Source organism: Dipodomys spectabilis, unplaced genomic scaffold (assembly GCF_019054845.1).
Source record: "Dipodomys spectabilis isolate Male_0828 unplaced genomic scaffold, ASM1905484v1 ptg000727l, whole genome shotgun sequence".
Taxonomy (NCBI): Eukaryota; Metazoa; Chordata; class Mammalia; order Rodentia; family Heteromyidae; genus Dipodomys; species Dipodomys spectabilis.
In genome coordinates, this window is record NW_024871404.1 from 594,711 (window position 1) to 618,482 (window position 23,772).

Genomic DNA, 23,772 nt, shown 5'->3' on the forward strand with positions numbered 1-23,772 from the left:
TTAGTCGCTTAACACAAACCCTATGCCAACCTCACCATTGCCTACTTCTGCCCACCCTTCTCTCACTCAGGAGTCTATGTGGCCCTGCAGATTCCTGCTCTCTTTCCCTTTGAAGAACAAAAGTGCCCACCATACCTCCATGGTTAGACATCGTGAAGGGTTCCACTCAGCATTTGTTGTCTTTGTAGGCATAGATTGTGGAATGTCAACAGACTCTTCCTCTTTGCCAGCAGTCCACAGAGCCAAAGATGCTACAGTCATCTCAGCGAATCTCACTGGGACACGAGGTCACCAAGCTTACACTTGTTCATGGTACTCGTGTTAGAAGTCAGAGTCTTGTACTTAGTAGGTAGGTGACCTATACTCCAATTTTGTGCTGGTCATTTTTAAGTTGTGATCTTGCTTCCTATCCAAGTAGATACCAAGGCCTGGACTCACCTATTTTAGGCTTCCTATTTTAATGAAGCTGATATGCATCCCTAGCTTAAGAGGAGATGTCACCCACTTTTTGGCCTGGGTTGGCCCTGAATAATGATCATCCACATCTCAGCATCCTAAATAGTTAGGATTACACAGGCGACTCCCAGCTCCAATGTGCCTTCCTTCTCAACACTACCCACTCAGCAGTGACTGACAGTTTTCTCTCCTCAGTTACTCTTACCCTCTGGAATTTCAGAGAGGAGACACACATTTTCTTCTTCATTGTACTCTAATTGCTCCCAAGATTGCCTGAAATTGTACTGTCTATCTCCCTTCATTGTAGGCTCCATAAGGAAATGATACCCCCAGATCCTGGATGTTTATGCATGAGGATGTAGGTCCCAGTGACACAGAGGTAAACTTAGTTATGAACCCCAAAGGGAAGTCCTGCTACTCCAGCTGTGGGCTGTCAGTTCCTTCTGCAACTCTCTCAGCTACAGTCATGCTCCATGCACTCGCCACACTGATGGGTATGAAGACAGCATCATGCCAATTGGCCAGGTCAAACTCCGGGCACCCAGTGATGGAGCTGGAGGAGTTGCACTTGTCCCCCTATCCAACCTGACATCCAGTCCCTCCCTTCAACAGGGTTCAATCTCTGTGGATGCTCCTCTCTACAAACTCAGTCTCTCTCTAGAAGTAAGGAACAGGTATATGTAATTGAGAAAAAGCAAACACAATCTCTCATCATGAATGGGCTAACTTAAATAGTGAAAAAAACCCACAAATTTATACTGAACCCCTCTCCCCACTTCTTTTATTTATGTAAGTTTGCTCCCTAATTGCTTTTGTGTGTCTGTTTTGGGAAGTATATGGGTACAGGTGCGGGGTTGGGGTTGTGAATACTAGGACTTGAAGTCAGGTCCTTTGGCTCTTAACCTTTGTACAAGGCTGGCACTCTTACCATTCCAGCCACTGGTCCACTTGTGGCTTTTTCCAGGCTAAATGAAATAAGAATCTCTTGGGTTTCTCTGCCTACACTGGCTTCAAACTGCAATTCTGGTATCAGCCTCCCAAAAGTCTAGTATTACAGGTGTGTGTGTGAGCAACTGGTGCATCGCCTCCCACTGCCACTTTAAAAGGGCAGCCTTTAGCTTGTGAAGATAAAGGACAATTCTTGATAGAAAACTGTGTATCAGTGTGATTTATACAGATCTGGAGGCTCCTCATAGGAGGAATGGCCTCCTGGGAAGGATCACAGCACTACCTGAACCAAATAGATTTGATGAAATGTCCTCAGAGAACACACCGGATACTCTGAGTAGAACAACACCCAAACCACAGATTCTTAAGAAATTGTCTAAAATAGGGCTGGGAAGGTGGCTCAGTGGTAGAGTGCTTGCCTTGTATGCTCAAGGCCCTGGGTTCGATTCCTCAGCACCACATAAGCAAAAAGAAAAAAGCCAGAAGTGGCGCTGTGGCTCAAGTGGTAGAGCACTAGCCTTGAGCTGAAGAGCTGAGGGACAGCGCCCAGGCCCAGAGTTCAGGCCCCACGACCGGACCCCCCCCCCCCAAAAAAAAGAAATTGTCTAAAATAATTTTTTAACCAAGGTACTCACAGATGCGCCTCCCATAATCTTGGGAAAGATAACAGTAGAGCAGCCATCTGGATCCTGTCCGAAGTAGTTATAAGGGCCAAGCGATTTCCTTGGCCCAAACCACATCACAAAGAGGCAATATGGATGCTCCTACTCCAATGGCTGGGCCCTTTACCGCTACAATATTAGGCTTCTTAATGAAAGTATTCACTAAATTTCTAAATTAAAAAATATAAATGGGGAACAAGTAATAACATTGCATGTGTGAGCAGATGACAAAAATCTATTCTAGATTGCAAGTTGCCAAACAGAAAACGTGCAAATCATAAAAGCTAAGATTTGTTAAAAAGCCTTCTCCCAGAAAAGGTAGACTGTGGATCTACTGGCTGCATGTTGTAAAAGCTTACCTCCAGCCTGGATATCACGCAGAGGTGGCTGCTGCCACCGGTTGTAGATGACATAGCCAGAAGTGCTTTGGGTATTTACAGTGGCTCTTGGCCACTCTGACCATTATATGTAGCATTTCCAACTTTCTCTTTGAATACCCAAGGATCATACTGACTTTAGGGCGTTCTTGTGTTGAAGAAAGAGAAAATTCAGAGTGAACTTGGCACCAACATTGTCTGGTAGTAACTGAATGGTTATTGACTAAGGGTTATAACTTGCCCCTGCTAGGAGACTTTACACATTGAATCTGGAAACAACGGGTATTTTCTAAGGTCTTATAAACTGGACTAAATTAACTTAGGGATATGGAGCTAGGCTAATTTAAGTCATGAGGTTGGAAAGAAACATCATCAAACATCCCAATGCCTGTATCCCATTATGTGTTGGTGGATGCTACTGCCACAGGAGATTGGAGAGCAAAGCAGGCATGGGGGAAGGTGGCCTTTGCAGGGGACAAGAAATTGCCATAAAGCACAGCCAATGCTTTGCTGGAGTTTGTTTTTACAAGCTTTGTAGTTCCAGGGAGGTTGATGCTATACTATACAGGGAATCTGCTTCTTCCTTCCCTGCCATACAGCCGATTCTGTTTTCAGAGGTGGTTTCTTGTTCTGATTTCACACAGTAGAGGAAAGCATGAACTTATACCTACATATATACAAAGTGATTCTTTTTATGTAGTTTGAGTCTGACCATTGAAGAACACTACAAGTTTTCATATACAGAGTTCTAAGCCAGGGCTTTACTGAAAACAGCCATTGAGACACTTCCTACTAATTCCCCATCCTCTGAACACCATCAAGATGGAATATAGTCCTGCATCTCCCCTTGCCCCCCATGTACCTCCCCACCACAAGACCTGAGGGTTGAACTCAAGATCTTCTGTTTAGTTGGCTGGCATTTGACTATTTGAATCACACTTCCAGTCCTATCTTCACTAAGCACTTGGAGGCTCAATTTTAACAGACTTTTCTTTTTTGGGGGAGAGGGTCTGGTCGTAGGGCTTGAACTCTGGGCCTGGGCACTGTCCCTAGCTCTTCAGCGCAAGGCTAGCGTTCTACCACTTGGGCCACAGCGCCATTTCTGGCTTTTTTCTTTTTGCTTATGTGGTTCTAAGGAATCAAACCGAGGGCCTCAGGCATGCAAGTCAAGCGCTCTACCACGGAGCCACCATCCCAGCCTTTAACAGACTTTTCTAATTGAGCTTGCCAAGATCGTCTGGATGGATTTCAGACATTTGAGTAGCTAGGATTACAGATGTGAACCACCTGTATCCCTCTAGATTATATTGTAAGGAGGGAGGTTGGGAAGTTTATAAAGAACACAGGAGTACAGGGCTTGCAGAAGAAGATTCCAGCAACTGGTGTGAGGTATAGTCCATTAGGTGAGGCCGACCTCATCTCAACTTTGCCATTTGCCCCCAAGGTTAGTAATGTTTTTACACTGCAAGAATTAATTCTTTTAAATGAGCAAGCTACACTAATATCTGAGTATTCTAAATGAGATGGCACAGGCCTTGTTAAAAAGTTCACACTGGGGTTTAATGATAAAGCTGTGGTGCATAAACACATAAGAATCAAAAACTGTCCACTATTCCATACTTCTCCCATGATATATTTGTACATATATAAAAAATTCTGGTCTCAAAGTCTATGATGAAAATCAATACCAGGATTGATACAGGATTGACACATTGTTTTATAACTGCAATTTCTATTTTTGCCTGGTGTGATAATAATGTCAAATGAAGTTATGTCTCTGTTTTAGAGATCCATGCTAAATTTACCATCAGCCCTCCTCAGAGGAAGAGTGCCATGATGATGTGTGAATTCATTTGTAAATATGAGTTGAACAGAAACTCAATTTGTTAAAACACAGCGACCCATCAAAGCTTTGTAGAAATGACTTGTCAGGAGAGACCTCCCCAGGCCACAAAGCTGTAGTTTCATGAATTACAAAACTCCAGCTGCAGTATATGTAGCGGTAAGAGATCATGATGGACCTAAAAAGAAAAATGTGTACAACTTTGTTAAGTATATATAGGGTTTTCTTTGCTATCCATGGGTCTTGAACATAGGGCCTGGCCACTGTCTCTGAGCTTCTTTTTTATTGTGAAACTACCATACAGAGGGGTTACAATTACATGGGCAAGATAATGAGTACATTTCTTATCAAGCATTGTTGCCTCCTCCTTTGTTTCCCCATACCATCCCTTCCCCTCTCTTCCCCCACACCCTCCTACCACCACCACCCCACCCACCCCAGTCCCTCACCCGACCAAAGTTGTAAAGTTTGTTTTTCAACATAACGTCTTGTACATCTCATTGTTGCAATGAGTCCAACTCTAACCCAATTTAAACGATTTGTTTTTTCCCTTCCCCTCCACAAATTATATCAACATCAAATACAGTGAAAGCAGGGCTTATACCATGGTGGAGGTACATACAAAGCAACAAAGAAATCATCTTTTAAATATGTTGGAAACAATCACAAGAAAGAAAAAAAAAGACATTTGAATCCTTATCTTGGAGTTCATTTGAACTAACATCAACTTGTCTGACAGTTTCTGTTTGTCTTAGACATATACTAGTTATTGCAAATAAGGGAAACTTTGGGACCTATATTTCTTTGGGCTTGCCTTACTTCACTTAATATAATTTTTTCCAAGTCTTTCCATTTCCTAACACATGGGACAATGTCATTCTTTCTGATGGAGAAATAGAATTCCAAGGTTAGTCTTCTACCGAGTTCCAACAACACTTCCAGCTTTTTCTCAGTAGTTTATTGGAGATAAGAGTCTTATAGACTTTATTTTCTGGGCTAGCTTCAAACTGCAATCCTCAGATTTCAGCCCCCTGAGTAGCTAGGATTACAGTCATGAACAGGCTCCTGGTTTTTATATATAACTTTAAAAACTTACAATTAAAGCCCACAAAGATTAAAAGGTGCACAATGCAGCATACTCAATTTTTATTTGTTCCCACTGGATCATCAGTGAACTGAGTTAAAGATTTGCGACAAAATTAGTTTATGAAGACAGAATTCCTTCTGCGAAGACACTTGACAAGGTCAGATAATAAGTCAGACCCTCATAGAAGGGAGTAGGAATTGTCTTGGAAAACCAGGCAACAAAATCTGAATTAGGAAGTAGTGTGCTGCCTTCCTCAGCTTACTCAGCTTTATTATCTGAAGAAGGAAGGATTGAGTGGAAAGAGGTCAAGTTCTAGGGGCAGTTTTGGGGTTTATTTTGCTCTCTCTCTCTCTAAATCCTCTAGTATCGGACTGCTGAGTAATAGCCTCTTCCTTTGAAAACTCCCCACGTTATCTCACTCTATCATGAGAGGAGATCTCACTTCTGTGGAGAGGAGCTTGCTTTTGCATCCTTCAGACACATAGTCTGCAGACATCAAAAGACCAATGCTACAAATGGAACCCAAGCTACTCAGTTTTATAAATGATGTAAGGGCCATTTCATGACAATGAATCTGCAAACTGACCATCATCAATCCAATAGTTGAAATAGCAGCCCTAGACAGTGAATGATGTAAGATGTTATTTGATCTGCATTCTCACTTCCCTTCCTTTCCATTTTGGATATTTGCCACAATGTGGATCTTAGCATCAAAAAGTTTAAGAAATTGAGACATGACCCCAGAGAAATAAGCAAAAAAAATATACAGAAAGATTGTTTTGTGTAATGTCCCATTTAGGCAAATAAAATTTATTTAAATAAACTGAGTAAGAAAGAAAAAGGTTAAGTGAAATTGTTTAAATAATTATTTTTTCTGATTCTCCCATATTCCATTAAGAAAAATTCTCGTGACAAAAATAGATTCACTCAAAGCAGCAATAATGCAGGTTTTGCAGAAGCACAATGTTTCTGTTTCCTATAATATCAGCTGAACCTTCTGTGGGAGCCAGGAGAAGAACATGGCAGTGGGACGCTGGTAGAAAAAGTAGGAGTGAGGATCTGATGAAAACATGCATCGAAAATCACCTAAAAGTGCAAGAGATGCGGTTTCTGCTTAACTATCTGTATCTATCATTTTTCTTTTTCTAATCCCAGTTCTACAAGCCTCAGCCACTGTCAAGGTCAGAGACTTGACAGTGGAGGAGGGAATAGGATGGAGAGCAGCAAGATTAGTGAGAGAAACTCCAAGCTGCACAGGAGAGGTGGTCTCACATAAGATGTACAAAGTCACCACAGAAGACAATGGTGTGTGTGTCTTTGTGTGTGTGTGTGTGTGTGTGTGTGTGTGTGTGTGCGTGTGTGTGTAAAAAGTGAGGCTTAAAGTCATGCAACATATCCTGAACTATGGTTTAACAATAAGCAGTGTCCACACATTGATATGAGGTTTTGAAAGTCTAGAGCAGAATTATATCCTATGATTAAGGTTTATAATTTCAAGTCAAGTAATAAGGCAGTGCCTTCTAGTACTACATCACAAAACTCCAATTAGAGAACCCAGAATAATAATGGGATTATAGCATTTCAAACTATAGGCATGTTATTCTGGGGAATAATAGAGATGAGCAAGACTGAGGTCCCAAGCTAGTCTAGGCAAAGTGTTAACAAGAAGACCTTATCTCAAGAAATACTTCTGTCTAGGTGGTTCATGCCTGCAATCCCAGCTCTGAGGGAAGGGTATGGGCTCAATGCCCAAAAATTACTTTAAATACTGAAAGCAAGAAGGGGGCTGGAGGTGTGGTAGAGTGCATGCCTAGCATGTATAAGGCTTTGAGTCCAATCAAACAACAATACTGTAAAAAAAAGCAAACAAATATAAGATGTGCTCATTAGATGGATTCAAATACCTATGCAAAGAAGCCATAAAAGTGTGGCTTCTTTCCTCTCTATAAGAAATATTTAGAATTTGGTGAAGTTATGAGAAGTGTGCAGCACAAATACTATGCAGCTGTACATTATCTATATAGCACTCTTAGTCACCATGCCTGAGCACTTGCTGGATTTCACTTAGACTTAAAATCAGTTATTGGCCTCTGATAAGCAGACATTTATGTCAGACCCATAGAAAGAGCAGATAAGTTAATTGAGTCAATTGAGTTAAATGATAGACATCTGGAAACAACCTGCTTAAACTGTATACAAAGGAAAACCACCAACACTAGAACTTAATATTTGGTTATGCCCAGTGCAAATTGAGATGTATGCAATTGTAGAGCTTTCCTGGCCTTTGCAAGCTGGCTTTTCAGATACTAGTCAATGTGCATGCATAGAAAGCTCCATTGCTGTGTGCTCTGCCGCATCACTAAGACCATCAGTGTTGTAGGATGATAGGGAAACTCCTCACAGAACACAACATAGCCATTGTTATCTTGCACAAATAAGAAAGCTGTCAAGCTGGGCACCAGTAGCCCATGACTGTGAACCTAGCTACTCAGGAGGCAGAGATCTAAGTATGACAGTTAAAAACCAGCCTGGACAGGAAAGCCCTTAAGATACTTATCTCCAATAAACCACCAGAAAACTAGCAGTGGCATTATGGCTCAAGTGATAGAGAGCTAGCCTTGAGCCGAAGAGCTAAGAGACAGTTTCTAGGCCTAGAGTTCAAGACCAATGACCAACAAAACAAAACAAAAAAAAGAAACAAACAAACAAAGAATAAAGAAAGAAAGAGAAAGAGAGAGGAAAGAAAGAAAAAGAGAGACATGAAAGAAAGAAAGAAAGAAAGAAAGAAAGAAAGAAAGAAAGAAAGAAAGAAAGAAAGAAAGAAAGAAAGAAAGAAAGAAAGGAAGGAAGGAAGGAAGGAAGGAAGGAAGGAAGGAAGGAAGGAAGGAAGGAAGCAAGGAAGCAAGCAAGCAAGCAAGCAAGCAAGGAAGGAAGGAAGCAAGGAAGGAAGAAAGAGAAAATTGAAAAACAGAAAGACACCTGTCAAGATGAGAGCTATGGCAAAGCTTCAGCCTCTGCAGATAAAGACATCCTGACCTGGGAGATGGCCCAAGGACAGAGGAATTGCTCTTAGAAAGAGCAAAATTTCCCACTGGGCACATACCACTAGAATGCAGCAGATGCCCAGCACATGCCCAGCCCAAGTCAGTGTGGCCAGAGTGATTAGCAGCCTAGCTGCCAAGTCCCCTCTGCTTCCGACCTCCTGGGAACATTGTGGACCAGCTCAGAAGGGGGTTTCAGAAGAGCATAAAGAGCCACGCAGCAAAGCAGTGGTGCAAAAGCACAAAGCACATGTCTCTCACCTCTGGGTTTACAGTTATTCTCAGATGATTTTGTGATAACAAGACTTGGAGGAAGCTTCCTGAAATTACTCTGTATCCATAGGCACTCTTTGTCTGCCTCACACTGAAAGGCAACAACTTGTCTAAAGGCTGGTCTCCTCTGTCGCCAATAAATTCCTTTTCACAGTCATCACTCCTGTAACAGACATATGTATGTTGGCTGATAGCACATCCATGAATGGGGATGTACCTGCTAAGGTTTTGAAATCACAGTGGTCCATGAAGTCCTATCACCAGTTGTCTTCCACTATCATCTCAGAATTAGATCCAAAGCAGGTCGCAATTCCAGGACTTATCAACAAAACACTGTCCATATGAGAACCTTGTCAAAGTCTACTTCAAAGATACCTTTTAGTTTCATTCTATGTCTGACAGAATAACCACCCCCTACTTTTTTGGTCTAGGATATGTACAGCTCTAAACTGGGAGACTTTTAGAGAATGAGATTAGAGAATGGGTCTCCTGGACAGGATCTGCTATAAGTATGACAAGGTGGAAGGAAAAAGGAAACAGCATAAGGAAATATGATTAACAAGGCCAAAGTGGTCAAAAGAAATCTCTCCAGTGCAAGAAGGTCCTTCTGACAAACCTGTTCTTGTTGGGCCGTGGCCTGGTATGGTGGTGCCACTTTAGACTCTGGTCCCATTAGAGCAACATACATGTCAGAGCTTCTTCCTTCCATGGCCTAGGATGACTACGAGAGGTTCATTCCCTGTTCCTACCTCTGCTTTCTAAAAGGGTACATACATCAAGGGGCTCTCTTCTTTCCCCCTACAAACATTCTACCAGTGTTCCCTCATGACACAACTCTTCAGTGCCAATCTGTGTGTTTTTCCATGAGTCCTAATATTTTGTCTTCTGAGCCTAACATTTGTTTTTTGTTTTTTTTTTGTTGTTGATTTTTTATTTTTTTACAATTTATTTTTATTTTATGTTTTTCTTGCTGCAAAGATGAATTTTATTTAATGTGAAAATACTATACAGAGTGGTTACAATTACATGGGCAAGATAGTGAGTACATTTCTTATCAAGAATTGTAGCCTCTTCCTTTGTTTACCCTTCTCATCGTTTCCCATCCTCCCTGCCCCCCCACCCAATCCCCCCCCCCCCCGCAAGTTGTAAAGTTCGTTTTCGACATGAAAACTTGTACTTCCCATTGTTACAACAGGTCCACCTGTATCCTTATTTGAACTACTTGTTTATCCCCTTCCCCTCCACAAATTATACCGACATCAAATATAGTGAAAGCGGAGGTTATACTGTGGGGGAGGGATATACAAAGCAACAAAGAAATAATCTTATAATTGCGTTAGAAACAAATGCATGAAAGAAAAAAACATATAAAATACATATCTTAGGGTTCATTTTCCTAACATCACCTTATCTGACCTTTTTTGCTTGACTCATACATATACTAGATATTGCAAATAAGGGAAATCATGTTACCTATGTTTCTTTGGGCTTGGCTTACTTCACTCAATATAATTTTTCTGAGTCTTTCCATTTCCTAACAGATGGGGCAATGTCATTCTTTCTGATGGAGTCATAGAATTCCATTGTGTATATACCACATTTTCTTGATCCATTCATCTACTGAGGGGCATCTGGGTTGGTTCAAGATCTTAGCTATGGTAAATAATGCTGCAATAAACATAGTTGTGCTGGTAGCTATAGTGTGGTCTTGTTTGTAAACATTTGGGTAAATGCCCAAAAGTGGGATTGCTGGGTCAGAGGGGAGCTCTATATGGAGTCTTTTGAGGAACCTCCATACTACTTTCCAAAGTGGTTGAACAAGTTTACACTCCCACCAACAATGAAGTAAGGTTCTCTTCTGTCCACATCCCCTCCAGCAACTGTTGTTATTAGAGTTCTTGATTTTTGCCATTCTAACTGGTGTGAGGTGGTATCTCAATGTTGTTTTTATTTGCATTTCTTTTATGGCTAGGGAGGTTGAGCATTTCTTCATGTGTCTATTGGCCATCCTTCTTTCTTCTTCAAAGAAGTTTGTCTTTAAGTCTTTAGTCCACTTATTTATTGGGCAATTGTTTCTTTGAGGATTTGTTGTTGGGGGATTTAATTTTTTGAGTTCCAAGTATATTATAGATATGAGACCCTTGTCCGTTGTATGACTACTGAAGATCTTCTCCCAATCCATGGGCTTTCTAGTGATCTTGCTAGCTATGTCCTTTGCCATGCAGAAGCTCTGCAACTTAATGCAATCCCATTTGTCCAACATTTCTTTGATTTCCTGTGTTTCTGGGTCTCTATTAAGAAAATTTCAGGCAGCCCCAAGGAGACCTAGGGTTTCTCCTATTCCATCCTGTAATGTTTTCAGAGTGTCTGCTTTGACTTTGAGGTCTTTGATCAATTTGGAGTGGATTCTGGTGCAGGGTGATAGATAACGATCTGGCTTTAGTTTTCTACAAGTAGTTAACCAGTTTTGCCAGCACCATTTACTGAAGAGGCTGTCTTTCTTCTATTCTGTTTTTTTAAATCCCTTATCGAAGATTAGATGGCTATAGGTCTGTAGGTTCATTTCTGGGTTTTCAATTCAATTCCATTGGTCCTGAGGTCTGTTCTTGTGCCAATAACAAGCTGTTTTGATTACTATGGCTTTATAGTAGAGTTTGAAATTTGGTATTGATATTCCTCCAGCAGTGTTCTTTCCGTTGAGGAGCGTTTTTGCTATTCGGGGTCTTTTATTGTTTCATATGAATTTTTGGATTGCCTCTTCTAATTCCCTGAAGAATGAGGTTGGAATGTTGATAAGTATCACATTGAATTTGTAGATAGCCTTGGGAAGTATTGCCCTTTTCACGATGTTAATCTTTCCAATCCAGGAGCATGGGGGTTTTTCCCATTTTCTAAGTTCTGTTTTCATTTCATTTTTCGTTTTTAAAGTTTTCATCATAAAGGTCCTTCACTTCTTTGGTTAAGTTAATTCCTAGGTATTTTATTTTTTGTGGGGCTATTACAAATGGAGTTGCTTTCCTAATTTCAACCCCACTTTTCTAACATTTGTTACCTTTCCTCCTTTTGGTGCTGGGGACGGAACAGAGAGTCTTGTGCATGCCAGGGATGTACTCTACCATTGAGTTGCATCTTCACCCAGAGCTTTGGTTATCATACTAGTCAAGGACTCTATTAAGTATTTGATACAGTTACCAAGGTACATGAGAATAAGTGAGATGCTGCACTTAGCATTTGGACAAAATAATCACCCTGTCTATAGGAGTCACCTCAATGTTGGCTTGTGTGGCAATTAGTGCATAGCTCTGGCTAGGAGGAAACAAAACCATGCCTGAGAAATATATGGTGATCTACTGATAAAATTATCAACAAGAGTTTTCTGAGGGGTGAGGCAAGAGTCATTAATTGTGAAACAAGAACTACTTCGTCAAGAATGTAAAGTAATAATCCAAAGCCACCAGAAAAGGCTCATAAATAAGTACTTAAGAGAAAACAAAAATATTCTTAGTCAAATACTGGTAGATATGCTAGGTGGGGCCTCCATCACAGCTTGGCCTCAGTCCTTAACCCACTGAGGAGTGAGAGTGCCTTGGCCAGACCTGCCTTCAGTTCTGACCCAGCAGCCTTATTGGATTTGGGGATCATCCAACCTGATCAGTTCCAGGACTAGAGACCCAGGAATGTCAATTTGCTGGCCAACACCTACTCCCTAGGACTCCCACATTGGAAGCTATTTGCACTTTGATATGCCTTGGGGCAAGGACAGAAAACATCCTGCTTCTAGTCACAGATCACCCCCTGGGGAAGTTTAATTTCTAATAAGTGAGATCAGCTTGGCTTAAAGATCTATACCCCACTCATCTCCACCCTACTCCAACCTCAGGCCTGGTAGAGGAAAGCTTAGGGAACTTACTATTTCCCAACTTTACTAGCAGCAAGGAACTTCCACCTCACCCAGTAGTATCTTTTTCTTAGAGCTTTCTAAAAGTTGCTGGATTCCCATAGGTCCTGTTTCTGAATAAAATGGGGATTACAGGTTATTGGTGGCCATGGAGGAATGCCTGGCACAGACAACCTACCTGAAGCCTCACTGCAAGAGGAGTGAAAGATTCTGGCAAAAAGAACCCTTGACTGATTTGGCCTCCAGTGAAAACAGAAGTGTTCGACCTCTTTCTGGCCATTGTAGGTTCTAAGCAATTGTGATTTCTATCTTACTCATGTAAAGTAACCATACCCAACAGGCTAGCTCCATGCATCCCTTTTGTCCTTACAACTCCCCGTGGGCCTCAGATAGCTTTGAATGCTGGAAAAGTGAGTATGAGAATGGGTCATTGGGCCATGTCTCCCCTTCTCTCCTTCACTTGGAAGGAGAGAATCAAGCAGTTCTTGATACACTATGGGGCTGGTCAGCTTTTCACTCCCTCAAACAGCTAGACTCACTTCTGTCCTTAATGTTGCCAGATGCCTTGAGAAACTACCCTGGCAACCAAGATCTTGCACTCATCCTGTGAGTTCTGCTTCACTGTAAACTGAACTGTAAGCACAGGGATCGGGGTTCCTGCTACTGTTTCTGGGGAATGTGACTGCAATCCCTCTGATGGGGCATGAGACAAGAACCTACCATTGTGTGAAGGAGAAGTAGATCTGTAATGGCCAGTATTCATAACTGCCTTTTGTGGTTCCATTCCCAAAGTGGAATGTGTAATGGGTGGCAGGTATAGCCAGTCCTGTGTCAGAATAAAGGAGGAAGAGGCCCTGCTACCTCAGTGCCCAGACAAGCCTTGAACGTCAATCCTTTCAGTACTCCAAACATTAAATTGGTACTAGGAAAATTGTAACACCTAGATTTGGTTTTCTTTCTCTTCAACCTGCTTTTTTGCTACTGGCATGCTATTGAGAGATTGCTAACTTTAAAACTGGGCCAGGGAAAATAAAAAATATTGGCGTTTGTCATCCTCCTCTTCAAAATAGCAGGAACACCATGAATTTGAAACTCCTCTTGAGCACCAATCCTATATTGCTAAGATTAAATCCTGCTGGCCAACTTTATATTTCAAATACATTGAAAGAATAAAAGGGATTCTTAAGAAGAATAAGGACTAAGAGTATAAAATGTATACTTCTTTATTTATATAAATAAGGCTTTCATACAATCATATTTAAAAGTAATCTGTATTTTTACATTCACCACCAGTGAGTTCCTGACAGGAAAGGCTGTGCATAATGATACACAGCAAGAATCCCACTGCAGGACAACAGGAGCTCAGGAAAGCACCATTAATTTGAGAAGTAGGCAGGCTCTGACACTCCTGTTGCACTGCTAGCAATGAGAAGTCTTAAACTAGTTCCTCCACCAAGTCTTCTTCAAATTCCCCCTGTTTATCAGCAGTAGCATCTTGGCACTGCTGGTACTCGGACACCAGGTCATTGATATTGCTCTCAGCTTCAGTGAACTCCATTTCATCTATGCCCTTACCTATGTACCAGTGCAAGAATGCATTGCACTGGAACATGGCACTGAACTGCTCTGAGATGCACTTGAAGGGATCCTAGATGGCCATGTTGTTGCCGATGAAGGTGGCCGACATCATGAGTCCATGTGGAGGGAGGGAGGGAAGGGGCGATGTCATACACCGCCGTCTTTACATTGTTGGGGATCCAGTCTCCAACGTAGCTGCTGTTCTTGTTCTGCACGTTGAGCATCTGCTCATCCACCTCTTCATGGACATGCAGCCTCGGAAGATGGCAGCCGCTGTCAGGTAGCAGCCATGGCGGAGATCACAGGTGACCATCAAGTTCTTAGCGTCAAATATCTGCTGGGTGAAGCTCGGCCACTGAGAGAGCATGGTACTGCTGGCTGGCATGGCTGGTCAGGGGCACAAAGCCAGGCATGAAGAAGTGCAGGCGGGAAAGAGTATCAGATTCAAGGCCAGCTTGTGCAGGTCTGCATTCAGCTGGCCAGGGAAGCACAGGCAGGTGGTAACCCCGCTGTTGGTGGCTGACACCAGGTGGTTCAGGTCGCCATAGTTGGGCATGGGCAGCTTCAAGTTACAGAAGCAGATGTTGTACAGGACCTCGTTGTCGATGCAGAAAATTTCATCTGCATTTTCCACCAGCTGGTGGACAGAGAAGATCGTGTTGTAGGGCTCCAGCACTGTGTTTGACACCTTCAGGGAGGGCATGACACTGAAGGTGTTCATGATGCGGTTTGGGTACCCTTCTTGAATATTGTTGAGAATCAGGGTGCCCATACTTGACCTGGTGCCACCTCCCAAGGAGTGGGCCAGCTAGAAACCCTGTAGACAGTCACACCATTCTGACTTCCGCCTCACCACATCCAGTACCGGCTCCACCAGCTCGGCTTCCTCTGTGTAGTAGCCCTTGGCCCAGTTATTGGCTGCCCCGCTCTGGCCTATCAGACATGATGAGACACACACTCCAAGAATATTTACTGTGACATTTGTATTGTGAAGACAATAGGACTCTTCTGAGCCAACCTTTGCTTTTACTTTAGATAACTTTGGTGAAATAAAGGAAATGTTTTCAATGTATCTGGGACCCTACAAATCACCCAGGTTCTAAAGAAATAAAGACAATGTGGAGGAAGATACATTTTAACCCAAATCAACTACTTGTAGAAATGAAGAACAGAGAGCCTGCCTCAATACTGGAAATGTAGTTATTTTCACAGGAGGGACAGGAGCACAGTGTGATCATAGGAAAGCTAAGCTGCAAGCACTTGTCTGCATCTTGCTCACACATAGCTGTGCTTTGATTTCTGGTGTCCTGTAGTAGTTCTCTGTTATTGTCGGGCCTTTGAAATGACCAGCAGTGCTGAAACCTTGTTGGAGGCTTTCCCTGATTGCTGATCTTTCCCTTTAGAGGCTACTTTGTCATAGAGTGCTTGCAGAGTGGCACTGATCTGAGCTGTCTGAGTGGCCAGGGGCATGACTCCAGTAGACTGGAATAGGTGGGTTAGCTGAGGACAATATCTAGGTGTATAAAGGCTCAGCCCAGCACTGGAGTGCCTGGATGTTAGGACCCATAGACCATGATGACATACCAAATATGAAGTTGTCTGGCCTGAAGCTCTGGCCAAATGGTCCTGATCTCACTGAGTCTAAGGTTCCAGGCTCTAGGTCCACCATGATGGCCCGAGGAACATATTTTTTGCCTGTGGGGACAAGAGTTGACGTAGGCTTATAATTGACAAGAAACTTAGGGGCAGAGCTTATGATTTTAAGTGACTCTCAGCATTCATTACAGAAATTACAGCATTTGAGACATAGAAACAGAAAAGATTGGTTCAGCCATTGAGGGATTTTTTGAAGAGGGATTTGCAGTGGTTCTCTCACTTCAGCCCTCCCTTCTTTTCAGGCCTCCTGGTCACTTCCGCCTTTTGCACACCATCCCATCCCTGCCAATCCTCCAGGGCTAGTCAGTCTTTACTGATGCTGTCAATATAAGCTAGCTTATGTGGATTCAGAACAGGCAGAAGAAAGTAGAAATGCATTTGGAGTGTGGATGGAAAATGCCACTCAACTGTGACTACCCTTTTTGCCCCTTGGTCAATGAGACAGTCATGAGACAATCAAATTGCTTCAGCTTTCTTGTCATCAAGAGGTGATTCAAACTTATCCATTCTCTTTCTCGACACTGTCTCTTAAATTACAGAGGAACAATATGGTAATCTTGCTTCACAAAAAATGGAAAAGACAACATTGAAGGAAGAGCTCCTTGCTTCATGATGAGTGTTGGGCTGTTAAGAGCCAGTTGTCATTGTTGGAGTTTTTAAAGTTACTCTCCCATAAACCCTTACAGGTGTCTTCCTTGTCAAGGTAATTCAAGTCATTGATTGATATTACCCTTTAAAACTTCCATGGAGATGTTGAATATTTTTGTGATTACCATCTTGTTGTGAGATGAAATCCATTTCTGACTTAGTAAGTAATGGACTTGAGAATTCTGATAATTCTCTTAGAACTTCAATTCTGAAGGAAGCTAAATAAATCTTGACAGGATAAGAACAAATATATGTGAACTAATCCTTCCTCTTCATCCCTTTTCCTTCCCCAGTACTGTTAATTGGGCCACTGGCTCCTCTTCTCCAGTCCGCAAGTTCCAAATGCCTCAGGCCTTAACCCATTCCTTCTCCACCTCCTCGCATGTTTCTCGTCTCCATTCCTGCCAGTTTTCATCTTCAGGTTCACCTTTAATTCACCTGCTATTGTCTCTGCACATGCCAACACTGTACATTCCGCCAAATGTGGCTTATCAAGGGAAATAATTATACACTATTTTCTTCTCATATACTTGTACTGTACTCTATAGTAAAACCACTGGCTACATAGGATGTACCTGTTAATAAGCATGATGTCATGTAGAGACACTTGAATGTGTGTGGCAGATTATTTGTAGGTTCTATACAAATACTATTTTATATAAAGAACTTGAGTGTGTGAAGATGTTGTTATTGGTGGGGGTCCTCGAGCCCATTCCATGAGGATACTGAGGGGTGATTGAATTTTAAGTAATGGTGCTGTTTCATACTTCCTTTAAATGAATTTATTAAAAGACTACTTTTTCAGCCCTTTGTTTATGGATCACATCTGTAATCCTAGCTAATCATGAGGCTGAGATCTGAGGATCATGGTTCAGTGTTAGCCCAGAAGGGAAAGAAAGTTCTTGGAACTCTTATTTCCAATTAACCACACACACACACACACACACACACACACACACACACACACACACACACACACCACACAACACAAAGCTCAAAGAGAAGCTCTATCAATTGAGCCACTAGTAGACTTCCATGTGAACAGTGACCTGATTGAGCCTCATAGGTGTCTGCTGGACCAGACATCTATTAAAAGGGCTAAAGGATGCAGATATCTCATACAGGCTGTGTGACATCTCTGATTGGGTCTGGGATGGATATGGCCACAGACTGTCCTATGACCTTGAGAGTCACATAGCTCTCTCCTACAGACAATAAAACCCTGTACAAAGCATCCCAGTAAGTACCTTCCCTTAGGACCCCTCCTGTCTAGCAAGACATTTGATATTCTCTTCTTCAATAAATCATTGCTGTTTTATTCTTCCCTCTGTATCCATGAACTCATTCTTTGAGATCACAGAGACAAAAGATATGATTCAGTTATTAGGTTTTCAGTATCAACATGATGGCCTGCTTCAAAACAGACATTTTTTTCTACTTCCTGGGCACCAAAGCTGGTAGATCCTGAATGCTTTTATCTTGAGCCTTTTTTGTTTTGCCACCAAACCTGTGCTAGAGTATCATCAGTGCCCAAGGGACACACCTGGAATGCGTTTGTTTCAATCACACATGGTATACCTAGGTGTTGAGTCTGCAAACATGATGGGTACTCACAGATGTGTGACTTAGTGATGTCAGCCACTCAGCACAAGGTTTCCCTGGACCATGCATTGAGTAGATGATAGGTGAAACCTTTGTTTCTCATACACAGATTATATCCTGATTTTTCCTAGGAAATGAATTCCATAGACCACAGGGGAAACAATCCTTCTTTTAGTCATTTCTTCCCTAACACTGACACATCTGCTCCTTGAAGACACCATGGACACATACCTCCCAGTAGAGGCTTTCCAAGACCCTACTCCACCATGTCACCCACCCACTTCAGATCTGTTAGCAGTCACTTTCCTCTAATAAACACTTCCCTCACGTCCAGCCTCCCCTATGAAAGTCTTCACTGTTGGGTTTTTATCCTAATGTAGGGGTCACATGCTTAACTATCAAGGTCATGGTTATTTGATATCTTTGGGGTCTACACACAGGACTGCTCAGGGCCATATTGATCCAATGTCTATGGCTCTGTTCACAAGACTGCTCAGTACCATGGTGATGGGATGTATAGTGTCTGCATATGGGACTGCTCAGTACTATAGTGAATGATGCAGAATATCCATAGAAGGGCACCATTTTCCCATTGAGATTTTCAGCTTTCATTACTTGTGCGTAGCTGGTGTTCCACACAGCACTCTAAAATCTATGGGAATTTAGGAAAGAGCCTCTTTATCATGAGTTAGCAGAGAATGGAATAAAATACAATACTCAGCTGTGGTGGTGGTGGCTCTAGCTAGTATTTCTTGATACTCAGCAGACTAAGATCTGAGGATCTAAGTTCAAGGCCAGTCCAGGCAAGAAAATTCATTGAGATTCTTATCCCTAATTAACCACCAAAAATCCCGAAGTAGAGCTATGACTGAAGTGGTAGAGCACTAATCTTCAGCAAAAAAAAAAAAATCCAAGTCAAGGTTTAGGCATTAATTTAACCTTTAGGACCAACACACACACACACACACACACACACACACACACACACACACACACACAGTGACACACACACAACCATTTGTCCAGCACTGGTGGCTCACACACCTGTAATCTTAGCTATTTAGGACGCTGAGGTCTGAACTTCAGAGTTTCAATCCAGCCCAGGTACAAAAGTTTGAGACTTATCTCCAATTAACCACCAGAAAACCAGAAGTGGTCCTGTGGCTCAAAGTGGAAAAGCCCTAGCCACGAGGGACAGTGTCTAGGTCCTGAGTTCAAGCCTTTCGACTGACAAGAAAAATAAAATGTAACACCTGGATCAGGTCCTTTGTCTCCTTTGTTTGAGGAAAGAGTCTACAGCAAAAAGGAAGAGGTAAGACAGAATAACTTTATTGAAGGAAAAGACCATCAGAACCCTTGCTAGACAGGACAGGCCCATGTGAGGGAAGGCACTAGTTGATGTGGGTTATGTAAGTATTAATGAGGTGTCTTTAGGAATGAACTAAATGTCTCTCAAGACCATTGGACAGTCTGCAGGTCATATCACTCCCCAGGCCTAGTCCGAAGCTCCACAAAGCCAACCCAAGATCTTTATGCATTCTTTACTCCTTCTGAGTAGGTTATAATTTTGGTACCTACCTCTGGGGTATAGTCACCTCATCACAGTGTTTATTGTTCCAGGGGCGATGGGCCATGATATGATGTCAAGGAGCCTGCACACAGGACGGCTCAAGGCCAAAGTAAAAGACAACTTCTCTGGGAGAGAGACTTTGCCTCCATTGCACAGACATGCTCTTTTTATGCTCTGATAACTCTGGGCGGTTTTTCCATGTTTTCTCATTTTTTTCTCCAGTGCTTTAGATGGAACCCAGGACATCATGCATGTAAGGCAAGCACTCTCCCATTGCAATTATATTTCTTTCCTTGGATTTGTTTTTAAATGAGCAGTAGATATCATCTTTGTGTATAGGAAAATAGTTATCAAATATCTCCATTTTAAAGGTTTCAGCTGATGAAGTATCACAGTATTTTTTATAATCTAAAATAGAGATATTCTGCCTTGGAGATGTCCAGAGGCCTCAGACATAAAAACGCCTGGGATAACTGCTGTGTAATTGGCAATGCCAAGCTGGAGCCTTTCTCTTTTGCCCAAGCTTGCTGTTGCACCAGTGCTCCTTTCACCAGAAATGCTCATTTTCTCCATTTCTACTCTTTGCCACTTAGCTAGAGGAGTCAGCTCCAGCCCTCTGAGAACTCTCTATGGGGGTGCGGAGTGCGGATTCTAGTATGGAAGAGAGCTACTCTTCCTCCTCCATCTTTTGTGCTGGTCTTGGGCTTGATCTCAGGGACTGGCTCAGTCAGCTTTTCTGTTTGTTTATTTTTTCTTGTTTGTTTGATTTTTAGTCAAGAGCAGAACTTAGGCCACAGTTTCACTTCCAGATATTTGGGCTCCTAATTAGTGATGAGTCTCATGAACTTCCCTACACAGGCTGGCTTTGAACCTCATTCCTCAGATGTTTGCCTTATGAATAACGTGGATTATAAGCATGAGCCACAAGCACCTGGCAGAGACAGGGGTCTTCTTTCAGACATACTGACTACACAGTGCAAAGATCAAGAGGGGTAGCCTCTTTGTTTCAGCTGACCCCATCTTTTTCCATCACATCCAGCGTCAGCCCTGTACCACTCATGGAGAAGAGCTTGGTGCTTCTTCATGCCTGATCTGAATTAATTCATTGATCATACTAATAATAAATAAAAACATTTCATGAGTATGTTTGTCTTCTCACCAACAGCAACGGATCTAAAAATCAAGAATCATTTATAACTTAACTTTCCAACTCCAGAATGTAGAAAATTACTCACGTTGCATATGCCTTTCTTTACTAAGGGAATTAGATCAGAGTAGCCTTCACATGTGCTTCTCACCCAGTGGAGATGATAACAAGGTAGCAAGGTGTTGGGCAGTCTTGTATAGAAATTGGGCAAGGACTATAAAAACAAACACATTTTGACTTTGAAAGGCTGGAACAAAATCTACAAAGCAAACGGTCCCCATAAACAGGCAGGAGTTGCGATACTAATAACAGATAAAATAGACTTCAAATTAAAATTAGTTAGCAGAGATAAAGAAGGTCGCTACATACTAATGAAGGGATCTCTCCTTCAGGAGGATAGAACAATTGTAAATAGTTATTCGCCAAACAACGGAACACCCAAATTTATCCGAGAAACACTCCTTTCTCTCAAATCTCATATAGATCTAAAGACATTAATTGTTGGGGACTGTAACACTCCACTATCGCCACTAGATAGATCAACTCAGCAAAAACTCAACATAGAAACCGCAGACCTAAACAGCTGCATAGATCAACTAGATTTAACAGACATCTACAGAATATTTCACCTAGCAGCATCAGAATACACGTTTTTCTCAGCAGCACATGGAACATTTTCCAAAATAGGCCACATTTTAGGTGACAAAGCAAATTTGTCCAAATTCAGAAACATTGAAATTATACCTGACATTCTCTGAGACCACAAGGGAATATAATTAGAACTCAACACCAAAATCCACCAAAGAAAGTACTGTAACATATGGAGGCTGAACAACACACTGTTGAACCACCAGTGGGTCATGGAAGGGATTAGAAACAAAATTCAATTGTTCATGATATTCAACAAAAATGAGCACACAAACTACCAGCTTCTCTGGGACACAGCAAAGACAGTACTCAGAGGCAAGTTTATAGCTCTGAGTTCCTACATCAACAAATTGGAGAGAGCTGAAACCAATAATTTAATGAGACAGCTGAGCCTCCTTGAAAAAGAGCAGCAAGATAAACCCAATCCAGTAGATGGAAAGAAATAAAGAAAGTTAAATCAGAAATAAATGAATTAGAATCCAAAAAAAATCATAGAAAGAATCAACAAAACAAAGAGTTGGTTCTTCAAAAACATTAACAAAATTGACAGACCCTTAGCAAATCTTATCAGAAAAAGAAGAGAACACACCTAAATAAATAAACTCAGAGATGAGAATGGTAACATCACCACCGAAACAACCAAGATTCAGAATATTGTAAGGGACTATTTCTCAAAACTTTATGCTTATAAGTTTGAGAACTTGCCAAAAATGGACATTTTCCTAGCAAATATCGACATGCAGAGACTAAACCAAGATGAGTTAAACCATCTTAACAGGCCCATATCAAGAATTGAAATAGTAACAGCAATCAAAGAACTCTGTTCTGCTGTTTTACAGTGGAATTCTACAAGGCCTTCAAAGCAGAACTCACACGAATACTCATTCAACACTTCAATGAAATTAAAGAGAAAGTTCACTACCGAATTCATTCTATGAAGCTATAATAACCCTCATTCCAAATCCCGGCAGGAACTAATCAAACAAAGAACTATAGACCCATATCTTTGATGAACATTGATGCCAAACTTCTCAACAAAATTTTGGCAAATCAGCTTCAACAATTCATCCAAAAACATCATACAGCACAATCAAACAGGATTCATTTCAGGGATGCAGTGCTGGTTCAATATACACAAATAAATAAACATAATTCATCACATCAACAAAGGTAAGGATAAGAACCACATGTTTATCTCAATAGATGCAGAAAAAACATTTGACAAGATCCACCACCCCTTTATGATGAAGGTTCTGGAAAAATTAGGAATCCATGGAACTTTCCTCAATACAATAAAGGCTGTATAAGACAAACCTACAGCCAGTATTATACTCAATTGTGAAAAACTGAAGCCATTTACTCTAAACTCAGGAAAGAGACAAGGATACTCACTCTCTCCTCTACTCTTCAATCTAGTATTAGAATGCTTAGTTGCAGCAATAAGACAAGACGCAAACATAAAATGGATCCAAATAGGGAAAAATGAAGTAAAACTCTGCCTCTTTGCAGATGAGGTGATCTTATATTTTAAGAATCCCATGGACTCCACTCCCAAATTACTCATTGTGATTCAAAACTTTGGCAAAGTAGGAGGGTATAAAATTAACCCTCCAAAATCAATGGCTTTTCTATATGCCAACAATGAGAAAAGTGTGGCTAAAATCAGGGAAAAAACTCCATTCAGAATAGCCCCACAAAAAATAAAATACCTAGGAATTAACTTAACCAAAGAAGTGAAGGACCTCTATGATGAAAACTTTAAAAACCTGAAAATGGAAATCAAAACAGAACTTAGAAAGTGACAAATAACTCCTGGATTGGAAAGATCAACATCGTGAAAATGGCAATACTTCCCAAGGCTATCTACAAATTCAATGCGATACCTATCAAAATTCCAAACTCATTCTTCAAGGAAATAGAAGACACAATCTAAAAATTCATATGGAACAATAAAAGACCCCGAATAGCAAAAACGCTCCTCAACGGAAAGAACACTGCTGGAGGAATAGCAATACCAATTTTCAAACTCTACTATAAAGCCACAGTAATCAAAACAGCTTGGTATTGGCACAAGAACAGACCTCAGGACCAATGGAATAGAATTGAAAATCCAGAAATGAACCTACAGACCTATAGCCATCTAATCTTTGATAAGGGAGCTAAAAAAAATAGAATGGAAGAAAGACAGCCTCTTCAGTAAATGGTGTTGGCAAAATTGGTTAACTACGTGTAGGAAACTAAAGCTAGATCCTTATATATCACCTTGCACCAGAATCAACTCCAAATGGATCAAACATCTCAGAGTCAAAGCAGACACTGTGAAAACTTTACAGGATGG

At 41.4% G+C, this 23,772-nt stretch overlaps 1 pseudogene; it reads right to left on the reverse strand.

The window, feature by feature from the left end:
* Positions 1 to 14,020: 14,020 nt before the first annotated feature.
* The window catches only part of LOC122102044, a 35,016-nt pseudogene continuing 25,264 nt past the window's right edge, over positions 14,021 to 23,772 (reverse strand).